The 22,010-nt window shown below is 47.4% G+C and overlaps 1 protein-coding gene across 3 annotated transcripts in view; it reads right to left on the bottom strand.

Annotated features, from left to right (window-relative positions):
• KCNIP3 (potassium voltage-gated channel interacting protein 3) overlaps nt 1-22,010 on the bottom strand; it is an 81,525-nt gene that overhangs the window by 27,707 nt on the left and 31,808 nt on the right. The window lies entirely within an intron of this gene.

The raw sequence follows: 22,010 nt of genomic DNA, 5'->3' as shown, positions 1-22,010 counted from the left end.
CCGGCCGCCCCAGCCTCCATCGCTCCCCGCGCGCTCATTGGCCTAGGCAAGGCGACCACCCGGGGAGGCGTCCCCGGCCGTCCGCCCCCAACCCCCCCGCCGCGCGAGCCCGGGAAGGGGCGGAGGAAGGTGGCCCCGCCCCGCACGGCCCAGCCCTGGGACCGACTCTGGCTCACAGCCAGCGCCACCTAGCCGGCCCCTGGGAGGCCGCGCCGTCGGTGGTTTCACCCAACTGCCCGTACAGTGTGGGGACTGAGTGGCTGGGGTGGGGGCCGGGGGCTGGAGAGGAAGTTAGACGAAGCTTGGCTCTGTGCAGGGAGTCGGGGCTCCAGTCTCCCGGCAGAGGGGTGCGGAACCTGGCCGCCGCCGCTCATCGCCCCCACGGGCCAGCGCAGAGCCGGCCTTCGGGGGATCGGGGAAGCCCTCTCTCCCCGGGGTATTTCCCACACCCTCAGTCCTCGGCTCGAGGTTGAACTTGGCTCTGGTCTGGCCCCGGTTAAAAATAGAAAAGTAGGTATCCAAAGTTTTCCAGTTTTGGAAACCCGTGTGCGCTCCAGACTTTTGGAGGAGTGTGGGCTTTGATATTAGAGACTACAGAACTGAGTTTCACACTTGATTTTGCTGCATGACCTTGGTCGAGTCACGGACTTGAGGACTCCTCCACACGGAGGGGCTGGTGCCTGCCAGACTTTCCGGATGTGGGAAAGAGCTAAGCGGATGCCAAGTGCTTCGAGCGGGCAGTGCACGGGAGTGCTAATTCGTTTGTGGATCGCTTTCTTCCTGCCCAGGGGCAATGTGTAAGAAAGGAAGGAGAAAGGAAGGGGAAAGGAGGGGGCGTGGCAGGGCGGAGCCCGGGATCCACCAAGTGTCCGAACTTCGGGACTAGAGGGCGGAAGCCGTGGCTCTCTGCTGCCCTCCCGCGGGCGGGCGCTGAGCTCCCCCCGGCGCCTCACCAACCCCACCCAAGCTTAGAGGGCGGAAAGAGCGGGCTGCTGTGAACACCAAGTTCCTCAGTTCGCCCAGTGCCTTAGTGAAGGGGGAAATCCAGCCCCGCTCCACGCCTGTTTGGAGCTAGGGCCTGAAAAATAGTAGCTTCCATTTATGAGTCTCTGCTACCCACTCAGGGATTCGTTCGACAAACACTGAACGGATACTGTTCCCCAGGCCCAGAGCTCGCGTTTACTTGTAATCCTTAAAGACTCCTCCGGGGCGGTTCTCTTCCCCATTTTACAGCTCAGGAAACCGAGGCATAGAGGACAGACTGGGGAAGAGGCACAGGTGCAACGTAAGCCTCCTGGATTAGAGTAGATGCTGACGCAGCGTAAGGCATGGTTCCAGTAGAAACAGAGGTGAGAGGCTGCTGGGTGTCTTTTGGCCTTTGCATTTCAGTCTCACCATTTAACACACCTGGTTAAAAGTCTGAGTTATTGCAGATATTTTTAAAGAACTGTAAAAGCACAGCTTTCAATTGCATTTAAGTGGGCATGCGGTGAGTTTTCACTGACCAAAGAGGCAAGAGTTCTAAGTGGAGATGCTAATGATCACCGGAGAACGTGGCCCTTTTGGAGCACAAGTTGCTAAAGTGTGTAAGTCTGGAAAGGCTTAAGAGCCTCCTCTACTCTAATTTACATACTTATGTGTTGAGCAATATCCAGCCTGTGTTCCAGCTAGTTGCCACCAATCTTCAATAAATGGTCTGGTTAAAAGCACATTAACCTCTCTAAGCCTGTTTCATACTGTAGGGATGATAATCCCACCTCTCCAGGGGCTTGTAGAGGATCAAGTGAGACAAGGGCTGGCCTGTGTCACAGGCTCTGCTGGCCCCTTATGATGTGTTCTTGGAGCTGGTGTGTACAGGGTGCCAGGTGTGAAATAGAGAGGGGGGTAGAGAACTGGGTTAACAAAGGCATATGGAGGGTCCTTCTGAGGCTGGTCCACCCCTGCCCCCCTGCCTCAGTTTCCCCCGGTGTTCCTGAGCATCTTCCCTGTGAAAGCTTCAATGACCGCTCATAAACACTGAGCTATAAATGAGACATCGATCTCCTGGCTATGCAGTGTAAAATATTAACGATGCCTAAGTGGATACCAGGGATGAGAGCAGAATGTCCGCTCGGCATTAGCAGCCTGGGCCATGGGCCTAATGGATGGGAAGCTGACTCCCCTGCTCGCTCACAAGCTTGGGGCCAGCCAGCTCTGGGGCCAACCAGGTCCACTGAGGCTGGGTTGATGGTCCTATCGCACGCCCCTCTTCCACAGGACCTGGACAGGGAAGCTGGCAGATAAGCCCCCAGGTCCCATACTTCCTTCCCACACCCATGAAATGGCAGGCCAGGCCTCTCCCAGCTGCCTGGAGCTCCCTTACTAGGGGTCATTTGCCCCATCCCTAACATCCCCCAAGTACCTCCTGTGGCAGAGAGCATGCTGGGTGTTGACAGTGCTCCCTGCCAGCTCCCTGCCTTGGGGGATGGGGCAGGCTTAGGGGAGGGGCCCATATAGAGAAGTCTCTGCAGTGCAAGGTGCTGAGGGCTGCCGCAGAGGTAGGGAAAGATGAGGGGCAGTGTGGAGGGAGCAGGTCCCTCTACCCCAGATGCCAGTAGAAGGCTGGGGAGTCCTGAGCCCTCACTTGAAGACCTCAGGATGACTGGGAGACTCTGAGAGGCCGGGGGTCCTGGTTCAATTCAGAAAGTTTTTAGTGACTCAGACTCAGCTGTTTGGGGGTGGGCTGGGGCATACCCCACACCTAGCCTTCCTGAGGTCATGGTCTTCCTATGCCTGGGATACTGATAACGCTCCAGTTCTGCCTCCAGGAAGCCTTCCTGGATTATACCAGCCCTGCATCAACCCCCTTCTCCTCAGAGCCACCCCGCCTCCGCCCGGCCTCTGGTGCCTGGGCCATGCCATTCTGCACTGTGTTTTGGCTGTCTGCCCAGACATCTTTCATGCCATCCTGTGCATCTCATGTCTCACCATGGCTGTACTGTCAGCTCCTGTGGGTTGGGACCCTGTCAGTTTGACCAACATTCATTGGTTGCCCCAGCCTACTGACTACCTAGCTGCCTAAGGATTTCAAAGGGTCTTTTGACTTTTAAAGGAGGGATTGGACTTCACACATGCTGTTTGAGGGACCCATTCCCAGAAAACAGCTCAGCCAGTTGTGCCTGTCTTGACTCTCCTGCAGAGCAGGCCACCCTTGGTTCTAGTGCATTCTGCTGGGCAGAGCAGGCATTATTCAATTTATTTCTCCTTCTCATATTTCATAGGAACCAGACAAGAGTGCCCAGGTGTGGAATTCCACATCCCAAAGAAATGCCTCTAGGACTCCTCCCCAAGGATGTCCCGATACAGTGCATACAAAGCTGAAGTATCAACCTTCCCCCAAACCTGCCCTTCTTCTAGCTCCCTGTCTCAGCTGCTCAGTCCAAAGCCCTGGCTTAGACTGGAATCTTCCTGTCCCACTGCTGCCCAGCCTACCAACAAACCTTGACACTGTGCCTCTTTCTCATCCCTCTCTGTTCCACTGCTCCTTGCCATGCCATTGTCCCTTTCTTCTGGACTCCTGACGTCAACCACCAACAGAGTGACCATCTCCATTCTGTCCTCCTCCTATTTCTCCCCCACCCACATTCAGCTATCAGAGTGGTAATCTCAAAATGGATATCAGATCCTGCTTTTCTCTTGCTTAAAACCTCTAGTGGTTCTGACTCAACCCTGGTTGTGTTTGCTTTCTCGACATTCCTCTCCCTGATTTGACGACAGCCCTCCAATTTCCTTTGTAGAACCCCTTGCCCCTGCCTGCCTCAGGCCAGTGATTTCGGAGCTTTGGGGATATAACCGGTCCGTCAGCACCAATTCCTCGTTTCCCCTGCACACCACCCTTCCTCTGCCATAGTGATTGGTTCTGGGATGCTGGGGGCCAAGACAATGAGACACCTCCATGATTGACCCAGGGCAAGCAGGAAAGAGGCACTCTCTTTCACTATGGTTGCTAAATGGCCACCCTGCCACCATGTGGGGACAGCAAGCTGGAGAATGAAGTTATTTCTTGAGAAAGCAGAACACAAAATAAATAGTCCCAGTCAAGTTGACAATGTTATATGCCTTGATCCAGCTGTGCCTGATGGCACACCTGAAACACTATCTTTCAGTTACAGGAGCCAATAAATCACCCTATTTTTGCTTAAGCCAATGTGAGTTGGGTTGCTGTTCCTTGCAACCAAAAGGGTCTTGATCATGTAACCCCCGTTACTGAACAAAGGCCAAAATCCTTAACATGGCCCATAAGAGCAGCTGACATTTACTAAGCATTTAGTATGTACCAAGCACTTCAGCACCACCCAGCTTCTTCATTTCTCGCAGCTCCCTGTAAGGTAGGGACTTGGTAAGAGGAAGAAACTGAAGCATGGAGTGATTAATTCTTTGTTTAAGAGCACACAGTGGACAATACACAGCATCAAGGTTTGAACCCAAACAGTCCAGCTCCACAGCCTGCGATTTTAATTCAATCCTGCCCGGTCCCCCTAGACCAGGGCGGTAGGGCCCTTCCTCTCCTCCCTTGCTCACATGACCCAGGCACGCTTGCAGCTACCTGAGTGGAGCCAGGACTCTCCCACCTCCAGATCTCCGGGCATGCTCTTTCCTGAGCCCTCATGTTCTTCCTCCTCCTCCTCTTCACCCAGCTAATTACTACCTACTTGTCCTTTGGGTCTCAGCCGAAGCATCACTTCTGCCAAGTACCTTCCCTGACCTGCTCCCCCTGAATAGTCTCCAACTTGACCCCCATCCACTTCCTTCTTCATTGTTCTCACCATGTGAGTTTAGCTATTTCCTTCTGTGTTCATTTATTTGTCTCTGTTCTCCCACTGGATTGTAAACTTCCTGAAGTTATAAGTATTACCTGCCTCAATGAATTTATAAAATAATTAATGGGATGTCAGATGATGCCTTCCCACCAACTGTTTTAGCAGAGGCTGTCCTGGTGTCACTATCAAGAGCACCGGACTGGGATTCCAAGAGAACCAGGGCCACGTCTCTAGTTCCAACCCTAACCTGTTGGCAGAGTTGGCCAAGGCACACCACCTCTCTGAGTCTTCCTTTCCTTCTTGTAAAATGTGGCCACTTGGTGACATTTACCTGCCTGTCAAACAGTGAGCTGTGAGAATCTGACAAGCTGATAGATGTGAAAGTATCCCAAGACAGGCGTGATGGACCCTGTTCCCAGAGATGCCCCTTCCTCACAGCCAGGACAACCTAGGAAGTGACACCAAAGGGGTCTACTTCTCATTACTTTATGGTACTGCCCAACTCTTCCAGTCAAACAGACCCCTGGGGCCACACAGAACCCATCCACACAGTCTCTGCTCTGGTCCAACTTCAGATGAAATGTGGGAGGTTTGTGGCTACAGGTAACAGAAAACCTCCATTCCTTTAGCTTAAACCATAGGGAATGTACCATGTCACACACAGAAGTCCAGCAGGAGGGTGGTGCCAGGGACAATCCGCTCAAATCCAGTGGTATCATTAAGGACCTAGGCTCAAGTGTCTACCTATCCCTCCAGCCTCAGAGCATCAACCTTACCCACAGACTGCTCCCCTCATGACCACAAGAAGGATGCCTAGTTCCAGACATCACATCCTGACATGACTATGTCCTGGTAGAAAAGAAGGAACCATCTCTTCCTGTGTCTCTCTCTTTTTTTTTTTTTATAGTGAAGAAGACTTGCCTGTTAAGCTTCTCATGAACAATTCCTCATGTTTCATGGCTGGAATTCTTTCACATGCCATGCCTAAATCTGTTATCAGGGAGAGGAATGAGACAACCACTGTAGGAGAGACTGATAGCTCTCCACCAAAACTCGTTCTCCTCTCTTCTACAGCAAAAAACATCCAACTAGTGTTGCTCAGTGGTGACTGCTGGAAGCCATTTCTGAACTCAAAGGCTTCCTGCTGTCAGATGGCAACCAATGTCTAACCCCCACTCAATTATTTTTGCTTGAGCACCCCAAGGCTCCTTTCTCCCTTATCCAAAAATATGCTAATGATACCTTGTGAAGGAAATTATAGGAATTTCTTCTTTTGTGTTTATGGGAGCAAATATTACATTTCCTGAGAAACCTGTTTTTCTTCCCCTTGAGAAAACAGGCTTCCCCCTGCTCACAAAGAACTAACTCTTGCCTTTGTTATGCCAAAAACCATTGCCCTGGATTTGAATGCTAAAGATACCTTCCTTCCCCATATGATAAGCATCTAAGTCACCGACATCAATCACTGTTGATAAAGATTATGCATGAATCTTCCACCAATCTATGTTCTGGGAAATTTTTACATACCAAAGAATTTGTCATCAGAAATCATTGTCTAAGGCAATTGCCCCTTCTGTTTTGTACCCCATTCATTTTTTCAACAAATAAAGCTGACTCTCCAGTCAGTGCAGAGATGCCTGCATGTGATCAGAAAGAAACCGAGGCTTTCTCACTCTCCCTTTCGCTGACACCATCCATCCTTCAGGGAGCCCTGGATCTGCTGGAGCAGGACTCTGGCAGGTGACAGCATTTCTCTGACCCCTCTGCGATTAGGTGTGGCCATGTGACTAAGTTTTTGCCAGTGAAAGTGATGGGTGCTGCTTTGGGGATGGAGGCCTTAAGTTAGCGAGTGAATCTCTTACTCATTCTCTCTTCTCTTTTCCTACTGGCTAGAACCAAGACATGTCGATCATGTAGCCTCGGCCACGTAGATCATGATGAGCCTGGAAGGGAAGGAGGGGTGGAGCCATAAGATGGAAGGGACTTGGGTCCCTGAATGACAGCATGGAACAGAACTGCCCACCAATCTGAACACTTACCCTGAGATGTTAAAGGAGAAAGAAATAAACTTTAAAAAATCTCTTAAAGAAAGAGATGAAATAAGATGAGAGTTGACTATTTTGAAAATAGAGGTAGAAGGGAAGAGAGAGACACCAGATACTGAAGGCTTCACAATGTTGGAAAAGCAAACACTTGAGGCACCTGGGTGGCTCAGTCAGCCGAGCGTCCAGCTTCGGCTCAGGTCATGATCTCGCGGTTAGTGGGTTCAAGCCCTGTGTCAGGTTCTGTACTGACAGCTAGCTCAGAGCCTGAAGCCTGTCTTTGGATTCTATGTCTCCCTCTCTCTCTGACCCTCCCCTGCTCATGCTGTCTGTCTGTCTCTCTCTCAAAAATAAATAAAACATTAAAAAAAGAAAAGAAAAGGAAAAGAAAAAAAAACACTTTTGGGCCAAACAGTAGAAATAAGGTTGTTGCAAAAAGCATTTTTCAAAAGTCCTTTGAGATTTTTCAGCCGAACATTCTGCCAAACCAAGATGGTCTCCAGTGAGAGACAGCAGTGGGTACAAGGAAGCCATGAAACAAAGCAGCTCTGGGAGAACCATATTCAGAAAAAAACTTTGGTAGTGGTTATTGAACACAGAACTGACTAGCAGGAAATTGACCAGAAACTGACCAAGTGTTGGAGGGAATTACATTGTGGCAGAAGCCAGAAGTCTGGCCCCCACAAGCCTGTGAGGAATCAAGACCTACAATAACTCTTAAATTGCACTAGCAGAAAACTTGGAAAGCTCTATGATCCTAGAGGAGGACACCCTTCCCAACACCTTCTTCAAATGTGGCTGAGAGGGAAACAGGCAGGGAGTGGAAGGCAAGGCTGTGACTGTGGAGGACAGCTGGCTAGGTGGTGGACCCAAAGAACAGAACTAAGGTAGGCAGTTAAGCTTTCTCATTCCACTGCCAGGGTGGATAGCCCAAAGATCCTCACTATCCAAATTGACACATTTTCTGAATTCAAATATGAAAGTTATTTTAGTAAGATCAGGTAATGGGCAGTATACTGTGTCATCCAAGTCTCCAGATTCCTGGGTTTCGGATAATAAGTATGAGAATTCATGAATGAAATGTATTTCAGAAAATTATCTAAATCTGTTCAGTTCCTAAGTCAGATATGAAGGGGTTGGCAGAGCCACGAAGTGGAAGGCACCTGGGCCCTGAATGCCTGCATGGAATGGAGCCACTCACCAACCTGCACCCTCGCCTCAGGATGGTCACAGGAGAGAGAAATAAACTTCTTTGTCCTTAGGCCACTGAGTTTTGAGAGTCTCATTGTTACAGCACCTGATCTAACCTAATTAATGCAAACATGACGACTCAGATCAATCAGGACCAGAGCAAGGGAGAAGGTCCAGCTCTACTTGTAGCTAAAGGAGGAAGGGAGACATTTGGACCTGGGGCTAGAACCAGAGATCTTGAAAGAGGGAGAAAATAAGTGGTAGTTCAGGCTAGACAAGAAACAATGTCTGTACTAATGCCCTCTCTTCGTAGGTCCAAGGCCCAGTCTTTTCACTCTACTGAGTAAAGAGATATCAAGTCAAGAGAGTCAACTTTCTCCAATGCAGGGCTTTATAAAGGTTTTAGACTGTGTCTCACCAGCCTTCACTGATGCTCTCTTCTTGGGTGGGTCTTGGACGAGTCAATGCCACAAATATGTATTGAGCCCTGACTCTGTGGGTAGCCCTGATGAGCATTCTACACAGTTTCTTGTGAAGATATTCTTAGATGACTATTAGAAAAGCTCCTCAAGGTTGAGAATATTCACTGCCATTGACTGAGCCAGGTATCTGCTAGATGTTTTACAAGACTTATCCTCAGGTCGACCCTAATTATGGAGGAGACAAGATGATTTATTCCAATGGCAAAGAATTCTGGTTGGACAGACTTAGGATCTGTTCTTCTTTCTTTCTCTCTAGCAGAATCTTAATTTTGTTAGGGGCAACAATGTGCTCTGATTAAAAACTTACATTTCCAGGGTGCGTGGGTGGCTCAGTCAGTTAAGCAGCCGACTTCTGCTTAGGTCATGACTTCATGGTTTGTGGGTTTGAGCCCCATGTCAGGCTCTGAGCTGACAGCTCAGAGCCTGGAGCCTGCTTCTGATTCTGTGTCTCCCTCTCTCTCTGAACCTCCCCTGTTCACACTCTGTCAAAGTCACACTCTCTCTCTGTCAAAAATAAATAAATGTTTAAAAAAAACTACATTTCCCAGCTTCCTTTGTGGCTAGAGATGGCCATATGACACAGTATGGGCCAATGAGATCATTGGGTAATTTCTATGCTACCACCTTAAAGGAAGTAGGACAGACTCAGATGGCATATGCCTTTTTGCCATTTCTCCTCACTCTTTTCTGGAATGGGTTATGATGACTATACCTGGAGCCATGAGAGAAGGGCACGGGTTCCTAAACTATGATGACGTGAGCAGGGAAATTAAACCTAACAACTACCTACCTCTGGATTTTTCATTGCTTAAGGAAACTAAACCCTGGTCTCATTTAAATCACCATGACTTAGGTTTTCTATTCCATGAGTCTGAGGAGAAACTGAGGCTTAAGAGATGTACACCAAGTACTCAACATTGGTAAGAGGCAGAGCTGGGGTTTGAATGTACTTCGAAGGCAGTGTCACAGAGAGATGGGTTTGAGCCTCATAACCCCTGTCTCCCCATCCACCTCCTGTGTGGACCACATCGGCTTTCCAAGGCCCCTGTTTTGCCTGATGTCTGCCTGTTCCTGGCAAGTTGCTAGTCTTGTGACTGGGAGCTTCTTCCTAAAGGTTTAATCCCCAACTGAGGACCCCAGCTATTTGGTCTGCTACCCTCTCCACCTCCAGGCTGTTCTACCCTCCCAACGACTGGGCTGGTTTTCTTGGCTCCAGTCCTCACCAGCACTCCTCAGACTAGCTTCCTGCCTTTCCTCTCTGGTCCTTCTGCTTCAAGAACAAGCCTGGAGGCAGAGAAGCCCATGATGACAACAAGGAAGAGCTTGGGTGAAAGATGAACATAGCCTCCACCCAGGTAGAAACAGAAAGGAGGGAACCTCATCGAGATTAATGAAGGAAGCTGACAGGTTGTACATATTCCAAATGCAGCCTAGGAGGAAAAGTTATAGATTTTAAGAGTCTGTTCATACAATGGTTTTGGCATAACATATTTATAACAAAATTTAAAAAAAAATATTGAGGGGTGCCTGGGTGACTGTTAAGCATCCGATTCTTGATTTCAGCTCAGGTCATGATCCTGTGGTTTGTGAGCTTAAGCCCCACATTGGGTTCTGCACTGACAGTGTGGAGTCTGCTTGGGTTTCTCTCTCTCTCTCTCTCTCTCTCAAAAAAGAAATATTGATATTGTCTTTAAATGGCAGTGCAGCATGGTGGTTAACAGTGCAGGCTTTGAAGACAGACTGTGTTCAAATCCTGGCTTTTCTACTTATTAGCCATGTGACCTCAGACAAGTAACTTAGCCTCAACAAGACTCAGTTCTGCAACTATAAATGGGGATGAAAATACCTATATCACAGAGTGGGGATGAGAGTAAAAGTGCATTTAAAGCATTTACAACAGTGCTTTTCACCCATTTGAGGCATTCAATTCTCTGTATTGTCACAGAGAAACGATTCATTGTACATCCTATTAACAGAGACCAAGCAGGAACATAGATGAGTTTAAATGCATCTGTATTTTTAACCATACAAATGACATTACCTCTCTCAGCCCCTGTGAGCATAGAAAAGGAAGATTCCAGGGGCGCCTGGGTGGCTCAGTCAGTTAAGCATCTGACTTCAGCTCAGGTCATGATCTTGTGGTTTGTGAGTTTGAGCCCCGTGTCAGGTTCTGTGCTGACAGCTTGGATCCTGGAGCCTCCTTCAGATTCTATGTCTTCCCTCTCTCTACCCCTCCCATGCTCATGCTCTGTGTCTTTCTGTATCTCAATAATAAATAAAAATGTTAAAAAATAAAAAAAGAAAAGAAGAAGATTCCAATTATGCTGAAGTAACTGGCATCAAACTTTCCTTACTAATGAAAACAACTATAAAGTCTGGACAAAACATGTAAAGCAACTATATATAGACACTGGCTATCAATTCACATAGGGTAATGATCCTTGATAATCACACTAAATGACCCCCACATGTATTTCTTTTTTATTCCCTGAGGATATTTTCCAAAATGTTGGGCAGTAGAATCTCCTAGCATTGGTGGTCACACTGGATGAAGGAAATAGAGATAAGACTTCAAGACTGCTAAGGTGGCCATGATTTGAGAGGGCAGGAGTCTGGAAATGAGGGAGCCACAGAGAAGTAGCAGCCCCCCAAATCTATGAAAATATCCCTTGGGTCCTTGGTCAATTGTTAGGCTGTTCATGAATAGAGAGAGGCTCCAGGAGGTCTTGCAGAGAATAGTGGCTGGGGGAACAAAAAGCTGAACAGAAATTTCAGAACTGTGAGGAAATACCAAGGGTTGAGCAAACCCAAAACATTGATAAACAACTTAGGCTTTCTGTTGAGGTCCCAGAAAGGCCATCCTTTAAGATTAAGTCAATGCCTTGAGAGAAGAGCTACATTCCATAAATAAGAAAAAAGCTGAAACAGATATATGTTAACAAAGGCTAAAAGCAAGCTTTGACAGGATGAGTATGATTTGCCAGGAGGTTAACTGCCTAGCAAAACTCAACACTCTTTTGAGGGAGAGAAGCTAACTCAGAGCCTCTACAACATACCTTTCACACGTATAACAAACACATCATTTAGCATGCCGTAAAAAATTGGTAGACATGTGAAGAATGAAAAGTGGCTGGTCATGAACTTAATAGAAGCATACAGAGATGACCCAGATTTTGGAGCTAGCAGGTAAGGACTTCAAAATAACTAAAATTAGTATGTTTTAATAAATAGAAAAGGAAATGGACAAAGTGAATCAAAAGATGAGGCTTAGATTTTAATAGAGAATTGGGAATTTGCATCATTATGGTTGACCAGGAAAGCAGAACCACTATGAGAGATACAGAATAAGGCTTTATTATAAGAATGAGACCTTACACAATCAGGGGAGCTAAAGTAAGAAGTCTCTGGAAGGCTGTTGCCTCTAAATATGCCTGAAGCTGCTGTAGGTCAGCAGGACCAGAAAAGAGGGGAGAAGGCTGGATGTGAGTGAGAAAAAGTGAGAACAAACTGCAACTACATGGGTCTCTTACTGTCTCCAACACAGTGACTTGGAGAAGAAGACACTATTTACCACATAAAGCTTCACATGTGTCTGACCCAGAATTAAATAAAAAATTGCAAGACATGCCAAGAAATAAGAAAATATGACTCATGATTAAGAAGAAATATAGTCAATAGGAACTATCTCTAAGTATCGCTAGATATTGGATTTAGCAGATAAAGACTTCAAAAAGCTATTATAAATATGTTCAAAGAACTTAAAAAAAGTTATTTTTAAAGACATAAAGTGTGACCAATGACTTAGTGGATGAAGAATTGCAATATAGTGGCAGAAAACATTAAAAAACTGAATGAAAATTCTAAAGATGGAAAATGAAATAACTGAATTTTAAAAATTCATTAGAGGGGGGGCGCCTGGGTGGCTCAGTCAGTTAAGCATTCGATTTCAGCTCAGGTCATGCTCTCGTAGTTCGTGGGTTTGAGCTTTATATTGGGCTCTGTGCTGACAGTCCAGAGCCTGGAGCCTGCTTCAGATTCTGTGTCTCCCTCTTTTTCTGTCCCTCCCCCACTCTTTCTCTCTCTCTCAAAAAATTAACATTAAAAATTTTTAAATGAAATTTATTAGAGGGATTCAACAGCAGATTTGAGCTAGCAGAATAAAGTGTCAGTAAACTTGAAGATAGAGCAATAGAAATTATCCAATCTGATGACTATAGAGAAAAAACATTTAAGAAAAATGAAATGAATCTCAGATACCTTTGGGCAAATATTTAACATACCAATATATATGTGATGAGAGTCCCAGAAGAATAGAAGAGAGAGAAGCAAAGAAAACATTTGAAGAAATAATAGCCAAAAATTGCCAAATTTGATGAAAAACATAAATCTCCAGATCCAAGAAGCTCAAAAACTCCAAATATGATAAACATGAAGATATCTCCACCTATATCAGAGTCAAACAGCTGAAATACAAAGACGAAGAGAAAACCAAAAGCAATAAGAGAAAAATGATACATCACATACAGGGAACAATATGAACCATAGCTGTCTTCTCATCAGAAATAATGGTAATAGCTGGAAAGCAGTAGAATGACATACTCAAGGTGCTGAAAGGAAGAAAATAAACTATGAACCAAAAATTCTTTATCTGGCTAAAACTATCCTTCAAAAATGAAGACAAAAGAGAGACATTCCCAGATAAGCAAGGAGAATTCATTGCTAGCAGACCTGCCTTACAAGGAAGCCCTTCAGGCTGAAAGGAAGTAATTCAAATCCATAGGGAAAAAATGAAGGGTGGTAGCAATTTCAATTATGTGGATAAATTTAAAAGACTGAATATAACTTTGTCTTATTTCTCCTCTTAATTTCTCTAAAAGATATGTTCACATAAACCAATAATTATAACACTGTATGCTTTAGGCTTATAACATATATGAATGTAATATATGTGATGATAATAGAAAATAGGAAGAGAGAAAAGAAGAAAATATAGGGGAGGAAAGTTTTTATATTTTATTGAGATAAAGTTAATATTATTCCAAAGTAAACTATAATGAATTAAATTGTACATTGTAATTCCTAAAGGATCCACAAAGCAAGTAAGTCAAAATAATGCAGTGTTAAAAATCAACAGAGGAATTAAAATGGTACACTAAAAAATATATGTTTAACACAACAGATAGCAGTAAAGGAGGAGCAGAGAACAAAAATGAGACAAAAAGAAACAAGTAGCAAAACAACATGGAAATCCAACCACATCAATAATTACAGTAAATGTGAATGGATTATAAATTAATGTCAATGGAGAAAAAACCCAGAAAAGATTATAAGGAAGAGTGGGACAAAGTAAATAAGTCTAACAAATGTGTAATTAGAGTCCCATAAGAAGCAAAGAGAGAACAAGGAACAGAATCAGGATTTGAAGAAACATTGGCAGAAAAATATCCAAAACAGATGAAAGACATTAAGCCACATTTTCACCAAGCTCAACAAAATGAAGGTAGGGTAAATACAAAGAAGACCACAGGTAGGCATATCATAATCAAACTACAGAAAACTAATGGTAAAGAGAAAAATCTCAAAGGCCTCCAGAGGAAAAAGACATTCAGGGACACAATACAAGTGATGGTAGACTTTGTGACAAAAACCATAGAAACCAGAACACAACAGAATAACATTTTTTCAAAGTGCTTAAAGAGAAATCACCAGCCAAACTATAATTCTATACCCAGCAAACATGCCTTTCAAAACTGAAGGGCAAATTGAGACATTCTGAATGAAACAAAAACTGAGAGAATTTCTCATCAGTAGATACATTCCACAAGAAGTACTAAAGAGATGACGTTTCCAGTGTTCAGAATCAGCTTATAGGCATCAGGGATCTCTCTGCATCTTGAGAATCCCAGAATCATGCCCAGTGGTCACTGGAAGGAAAAGAACTTCATGTTTCTTAATTGAGTAGTTCTGCTTTCCATGGTTCTCATGGTCTGGGAAAATTTGGACAGCATTAGAAAAGTGAGCTGTTTGACATGTGGACAAGTCTCCAATTGTTACTGTGGTAGCAGTTCCCTCACTGCCCACTTATGGGAAACTCTCTTTTGATTGCCCAATGACCTGTTTGTTTATACCTTGGTCAGGAAGAGATGATATCTCTGCATGCCTCCATCTGCACCCAAGACATATCAAGATCCCCCTCTCATTTGGATATTAACCCTAAGGGTTTACAAGATTCTAGGAATAGTGAACAGGTAATAGAAAGAGGGACACTTGAGGCCACCTTTGTCCTCAGAACCCCTCATCCCACTCTGTAGGTCCCTGTGATAGAAGTTTCTCATTCCTTTTCTCATTTAGAGCACTTCTAATTTCTTCTATGTCTTTTCTTACCCTTAACAGGTCCAGGCCAGAGGAGCCAACCAACCCCAGAATGACAAGACTGGATGAGGCCAACTATAGTTCTTTTCAGCAACTTCCCTGCAGAAACTTACAGTTTGTACAATGTCCAACATGTTGGTCTGTGAGTTTCTTTGGGGAAATTTATTTTTCTTGGCTGAACTTGGCTTTCCCACCTCTCTGTGTTGACAAGAGGATTGGGTATTGGGGAGTTAGGAGATCAAAGGCTATGTGACCTAAGCTATGTTGCTTCTCAACTTCTTGGACCTTGGTTTCCGTATCTCCAAAGCAGAGGAAACATTCCTTAACCCTTGGCCCACCCCCTTGTATTGTTATGATAATCAGGTGTGCTCATGTAAATGAGCGTGCTGTATATGCTAAGGGACTTCATGCACTTGTTAACTATATATCATGCTGAATCTAGGCGGGGCCCTATGCACAAAATATACACAGGAAGCATTGTTGGCCAACTCAGAGTCTGCTTGTTCTCCCTGGCATTCGCCCCAGTTACACAGGGTCATCAATCCTCATGTTTTATGACACTGATGCTAAGTGCTCTGAAGTCACATCCTTGCTGCTGATCTGTGAAGAAGTTTGGACATAGGCATTTCTTTGTTTGAACTCAAGCCCAGGGCCTAAGGGTGTCTTGGGGAATTTCCACCCAGAACACTTTGGTGTTGGTGTCTCAGCTCCTGTGATGGCTTCTGGTAGCCCAGGGAGGTATGCTTATTACAGATGCTCCGTGTCAGCTAGATGCAGATGAATGGCCTGGCAATCAAAACCTTGGGGTCTGAGATGGGAAGCAGCAGAGGAGAAGCCAAAGCCCTGGGCTGGGGGTTGGAAGTACTATATCTGAGAGCCGCCCTTGCCTCCCTCCCTCTCTCTGAGCTCAGTAAAGCAAGGGAATTGAGAACCAATAGGAGCAGCTTCATTTCTTGAGTGTTTACTATGCAGGTGCTCTCCTAGGCACTCATGTGCATAATATTGTTTAATCCTCGCACCTCTGTTACTATCCCCATTCATGACTACAAACCATGGAGCTGCAGGACTTGCCCCACCTGCTACTATCCAGAAGCAAGGGATTCTAACCTGAGCATGTGCTCCCAGAAGGTCCTTGGCAACACTCAAACACTTCCCCTTCTCAGAGGGCTTGTGAGGCCATCATGGAAGAGGGGTCAGGCACCAGGGGTATCTGTTAGCTAGACCCAAGGAGGAAACGTGGTCTTTGAATCTTCCTTCAATCCATAGAGACATAGGATTTCAGAGTTAGAAGGAGGCTGAGCCTCATTCATGCATTTACCCATTCAACATATATTTTACTGAGTGTCTATTCTGTGCCTGGAATACAGCATTAAATGTGGCACATACAGTGACTGGCCTCAAGGAGCATATGTTCTAGAGGGGGAGACAGACCTTGAGAGTTATAATGGGGCAGATCAAAGTTGGTGGTGGAAGACAAACTGCGAAGTGCACCATATCAAACCCAAGGCCCAGAACAGTTTCCCAGAGAGAGCTTGAACACTTCCAAGTCCAGGTCTGAAGGCAAAGAGGATGTGAAGAGGATTTGCCTAAGTCTCCAGGGCAGGAGATTGTGACCTGGAGGGAGCAAATGGGGGCTGACTAGGCACAGAAGGTGAGCCAGTATAATGGACTCTGGAGAGAGCTGAGCCCAGGCAGGGCCAGGCAGGGGGCAGGAGGTCAAGGTCAGGGTTCGTTCATTCATTCATTCATTCAGGCAGGCAGGCAGGCAGGGCTTTATTCTGAGGGCAATGAAGCATTTGTCCTCTCCCTTCCCCTCCCTTCCTCTCCTCGCCACTCCCCTCCTCCCCTTTTCCTTGTAATGACCTCTCTAGCTGCTACATAACCAGATTAGGGGTGGGAGAGGCTTCAGTGATTTCCTCCCACCTCCCATTTCACAGATGAGACAAGTGAGGCCCAGCCAGGGGCTGTGAAGTCACACAGTGGCATAGTGGGGACAAAAGCCCAAGCCTCTCAACTCCTTGGCCAAGGTTCCTTCCTCAGCCCTCATACCCCGCAGACTCAAACATCTCAAAGACACTGGGAAGCATCCTGAGGGTTGGGAGATGTACAGAACACCCCACACAGGATACACGGACTCTGGCTGTCCTGTGCTGTACCCAAGGGCCAGGGCTCGAGGACAGCTACACATGGCCCTGGAATGAGAACCCTGGTCACCTCTCAACATGAGCATTTTTACCCAAAGAGGAAACTCCGGCGTCCAAATTTCCAAATCAAATATGAGAAGCTGAGACTATAGAGCTGCCCATCATGGCCTGAAGCACAAGTAGACAGAGTAGTGATAGGACTCACACAAAACAGGATATTTCATTTTCATATGATCGCACATGCCGTGTCCCATCCATTGTTTCCTTTGGCCCCTGAAACCTGGAAGACAGCCAGGGATGTAACTATGATTCCCATTCAACAGATAAGAAAATAGAGGCCTGGAGGGGCAAAAAGTCTTCCCAACTGTCACAAAAACAAGATTTGCTTAACCTCATCTGACTGGTACTTCTCAAATGTATTTGACCACAGAATCCCTTGTCACATGATGCGCACTACGATCCCACGGGCCATGCTTGGACAAACACTGTTCCACCACATAAGCTTTCAGGAAATAGCCAGTGCATCTCCATTAGTGTGGGCCCCAGCTCTGGGGTCAGGCTGAACCAGGAGTAGATCCTCCTCGTAGATGCAGTGCCCTGGAGAAGCCCCACTTTGTCCCCCCCAGGCCTCCTCACTGCATTGCTGGGAAGATTAAATGAAATGACTCTCACAATGGTTTCTATTAATGAGTTTGTCCTCCTCTCTGTTCTCTCAACACCTGCTTACTTTTTTTTACTTGCAAGTCTGAAACTGCCCCATGACCCAATTCTTTTTTATATTTTCAGTTTTTTCTCTTTCATTATATATAACTTGATAGAAATTCTAGGCTACAGAGTCAAGCTCATTAATTTGCTTTGTTAGGGTAACCATTCTGCTGTTCAACCCATCTATGACATGTTCTCTATTTCAGCAATTATAGTTTCTCTTCCAAGATTGTTGGTTCTTTTGTGTGCATATAATGTCCTCTTGGATCTCCGAGAATATGTATTATTTTGTTCTATACTTTTTCTTTTGTTTGTCTTAGTAACTCTGTTGATTCAGGTGTTGCTTCTTCATTTCACTGAGCTTCATGCTTCTCTTTGATGTTGGTTTTCTTCAAATGTTGGGTGGCTCTCAGGCACGGGTCCATGTCTGCATGGAAAGTGCGTGTAGATCTACCCCATCAGGGAGGGTAAGGCAGGGTGGGGGGTGATGTGGAGGGTGTGCCTGCTCTTCTTCTGGGACTGGGCTCCGTGCTCCTTCGGCATCACCAGTCACCCCAGGGCCTGCTCAGCCTCTTAGGTCCAGTCTGCATGCCCAAACTTAGCTCTGGAATGGGGTGGGTATCTTGTGCAAAGATGGGGTGGGGGTGGTCCTCCCCCAGATACTCCTAGTCCTATATCCCTTCTGCTCTCTATTGCCACCCACCCAAGTCTGAAAGCTGCGGCACTTTCTATGCCCCATTGTGCTGCAGTTTCCCTGGGTTCCTCCACCTGCCTTCTGCCTTTTGGAGATTCCTCATAATTTCTGGCTCACTGAAGGCACCCTTTCCTCATTCTTTTGTGGTTATCTTTTCCGTCCTTCCTGGGAGAACTGCAAGCAGATGTGCACTGTGATCACTTAGCCCAATCTCCCTTACCTAACATAAGTAAAGTACCAGCAGGAGCTCAATCACTGTGTCCTGCACAATACGTAAGTATGAAGGTGACCTCGCCAAGCTCTGGTGGGTGCCCTGCCCTGAGTAGAGATGCCCACTGGCTCCTGCCCCACAGTTGTGTGTAGTCTGGTTTATCCTCTGGCAGGGTTGCTACTGGACACTGAACAAGGGACCTTGTAGAGGCCTGTACCCAGAATGCAGTGCGAAGGGAGAGGTCCTGAACCATAAACTCCAAACCAGCCACCTTGGCTGCTGCATGAGCCTCACCCATACATTCATTGTTTCCCCAAAATTCCTAGTTGAGGAAATCAACACACAGGGGAACTAACAGTCAAATCTCTGTCAGGAATCCAAGTGAACCAGTATAGGCCATATATAAAGATCTGTCTATCTATCTATCTATCTATCTATCTATCTATCTATCTATCTATCTATATTTAAACAATGGACTCAGTAATATCAGCTCACCAACAGCATTGATCTCAATCAGTACTGAGCACAATCAGTACTGCATCTGGTCCTGGCCTCAGTAATCACTAGTATGTCACATGCTCCTGGTGGGCCTGGCTTGGGGTAGTCTTTCCAGGGCTTAGGAGAATCAGTGTTTCCCTTATGTTCTGAACCTCCCCAGGTACCCCTGTCCCTGCCTCCTCTCTCCATCTGACTGTTGAGATTAAGGTCCTTTTGATGGAACTGGTTCAGGCAAAGGGAGTTATCTGCCCTTAAACCAAACCACAGGAAGAGAAGGGGATGAAAATAACCAGAAAACATGTGCTCAGACTGTTCTCCATCTCTGACACCCAAATGGCTTCTTCTACATGGCTCAATACTTGGCTACTAGAAGCTACCAAGCCTCTGTGTCCCTGCATCTCTGCTCCAGACCCAGGGCCACTCACTGTCAAAGGACCTGGAAAGGGATCTCACTGGCCTGGATGGGCCAGGTGCCCGCCCTGGCCAGTGGGTACTCCCGCCATGCTTGGCCCAGCAGTGTCAAGGGACCACATCTAGACTGAGAAGCATGGACAAGCTGAGAGCCCTCATCCCAACCAACAGTTAGAACAGGATGGAGGTTACTTTCTGCGACATGGAGGCGTGCTTTTCTGGATAGAATAAACAATGGAAACCTTCTGCAGACATCAGGGCCACGCTCAGGGGCTGGGCACAGGAGCCAGAGACCTTTCCATGTGTGTGTATTTGTGCCTGGCCCTGGACCACTTCTGTCCAGTCTTTTGGCTTTAAATCTTGTGTGTGAGCCAACGCCTCCCAACTTTCTCTCTCCAGTCCCCAAGTGGCTCATATCCCAAATGCCAGCTGCCTGCTCAACCTTCCCCATGAAGTCTCTAGCTGTCTCACACTTCCTGTGCTGCAGCCAAGCCCCCCACTCCACCTCCAACACAAGGCCTGCTCCTCTTTCCCACCACAGTGAATAATCGAGCAGATCTCCAGGTGCTCAGGACAAAAACCTTGACCTTGTCATTATCTTCAACCTCCTCTCTTTCTCTTACACCCTACTACCACTGTCTGTCAGCAAAGCCTTTCTGCTCCACCTTCAAATGCCTCCAGGACCAGCCTGCTTCTTTCCACCTCTGTCACCTGCACCCTGCCCCAGCCTGTGTACCTGGTGACCACAGAGACCCCACCGCCCTCCTGGTGCCCATGGCTTATTCTCCTCCCTCAGCAGCACAGCGGAAGGGTGCGCTCTGAGCAGGAGGCGCCCCTGCCCCTCACTGCTCTGCTCAAATCCCTGGGCTCTATCTCACTCCCACCAACAGCTGCAGCCCCCCACCCGCACCCCGTGATCTCTATGTGCATCTCCCGGTTCCCAGACACACCAGCTCACCGCTGTCTCTGACCTGTGCTGTCCCTCTGCCCGAAAAGCCTTCTCTTAGGCTCTTCCCTCTCCACCTCATGTCTCTGTTCAAATGTCACACATTCCCTCCAAGCCCTTCCCTGGACCCTTTACCCCTCTGCCTTGCTCTGTGTAATTTCTGGAGCCCTATTACTTTCAAATATGTGGTTTAGATACCAATATCGTATTATGGCCTATTAACCAGAGGGATTTTGGTCTTAGATCTCTGTTTTGTTCTCAGGACCCAGAACAGCGCCTGGACAGACAAGCTTGGTGGTTTGTTGAGTGAATGTATAAGCTGGATGGTCTCAGCCTGGCCTGGGCTGGAGGTCAGAGGAGTCCTGGATGTTTACATGAGACCCACATCAGCCCAGTGACCTCACAGGGACAAAGAGCCACAGCCCTGGTGCTCTGGCCTAGAGGCCTTCTAAAGTGGCAGCCACTAGGTCAGGTTGGGCCACTGCAGACTGGGTCCTTCCTGGCTGCACCTACCATAGTGTGTCCCTCACTGGCCATGAGGATTCACTGTGCAGATGTGGTGCTTGCGCAGAGGGTCAGGCCACTCTTCCTTAGGATCCCTGTGCACCCTGCTGGGGCCTGGAGGGAGAAGGGAAGTAGAGCCACTCTGGCTCTACTAGCAGCCCCCATCATCCTGCCGGGAGGGCAGGCAGGCCTTAGACACCATCCACTACCCACCCCCCATATGGAGATGGTCCCCAAAGGGGGCCAGGGAGCACTGCCCGCCAGGAAGCCCAGCACAGGAGACCTGGCGCCCAGGAGACACTGTAAACAGTGGTCAGGCTCCACCCCCACCCCCACCCCCAGCCCCACCACAGGGCAGGAGCGGGTTCTGGCCTCAAGTGTGTCCAGAGACCCATTCAGGATTGGCCTTCCCTGTCACCTCAGGAGGCCCCCAGGTCCTCACCCCTGCCCTCCCCATTCTTCAGCACTGCAGGGCTCCCTGGGGAGCAGCAGCCACACCTTTCTGTGCCTGCCTCCTCCCCACTCAGCCCTGCAACTCAATTACTCCAGGGCTCTCTTCCTCACCGCTGCTGCCAACAGCAGGAGGTGGAGCATTACGGCACCCACCAGGCCTGAGCATCCGCGCCCCCCACGGAAGTGGTCACAAGCAGGGCCTGGAGGCCTGGGTCTACCGCAGAAGAAGGGCGAGCCCACTCCCACCGCCTCCTGGCCGGGAGGGCTGGAGGTGGACCAGCACAGGGACCAAGGCCCTGAGTTGGCATTTTCGGGTGTGCGTTTGGAGACAATTAGGAGCTGAATTATTAAAGATGTGTGAGAGAAGAGGCTGTTTTTAAGAAAGCATGAGTAAGCAGGACTCTCACAGCGGCACACAGGATCGAAGGCAATCAATTGCCATAATGGCTGTAAATATTTACTCGGCTTAACTGTGAATGTGTGCGCCAGCCACGCACTTAACACAGGGGGCCATGCCCAACAGACCCCCGGCAGGCCGACCAGAGGCCGACAGAGGGG

The sequence above is a fragment of the Suricata suricatta genome, chromosome 4, assembly GCF_006229205.1.
Source record: "Suricata suricatta isolate VVHF042 chromosome 4, meerkat_22Aug2017_6uvM2_HiC, whole genome shotgun sequence".
Lineage (NCBI taxonomy): Eukaryota > Metazoa > Chordata > Mammalia > Carnivora > Herpestidae > Suricata > Suricata suricatta.
This window is presented reverse-complemented; position numbering and strand designations above follow the sequence as displayed.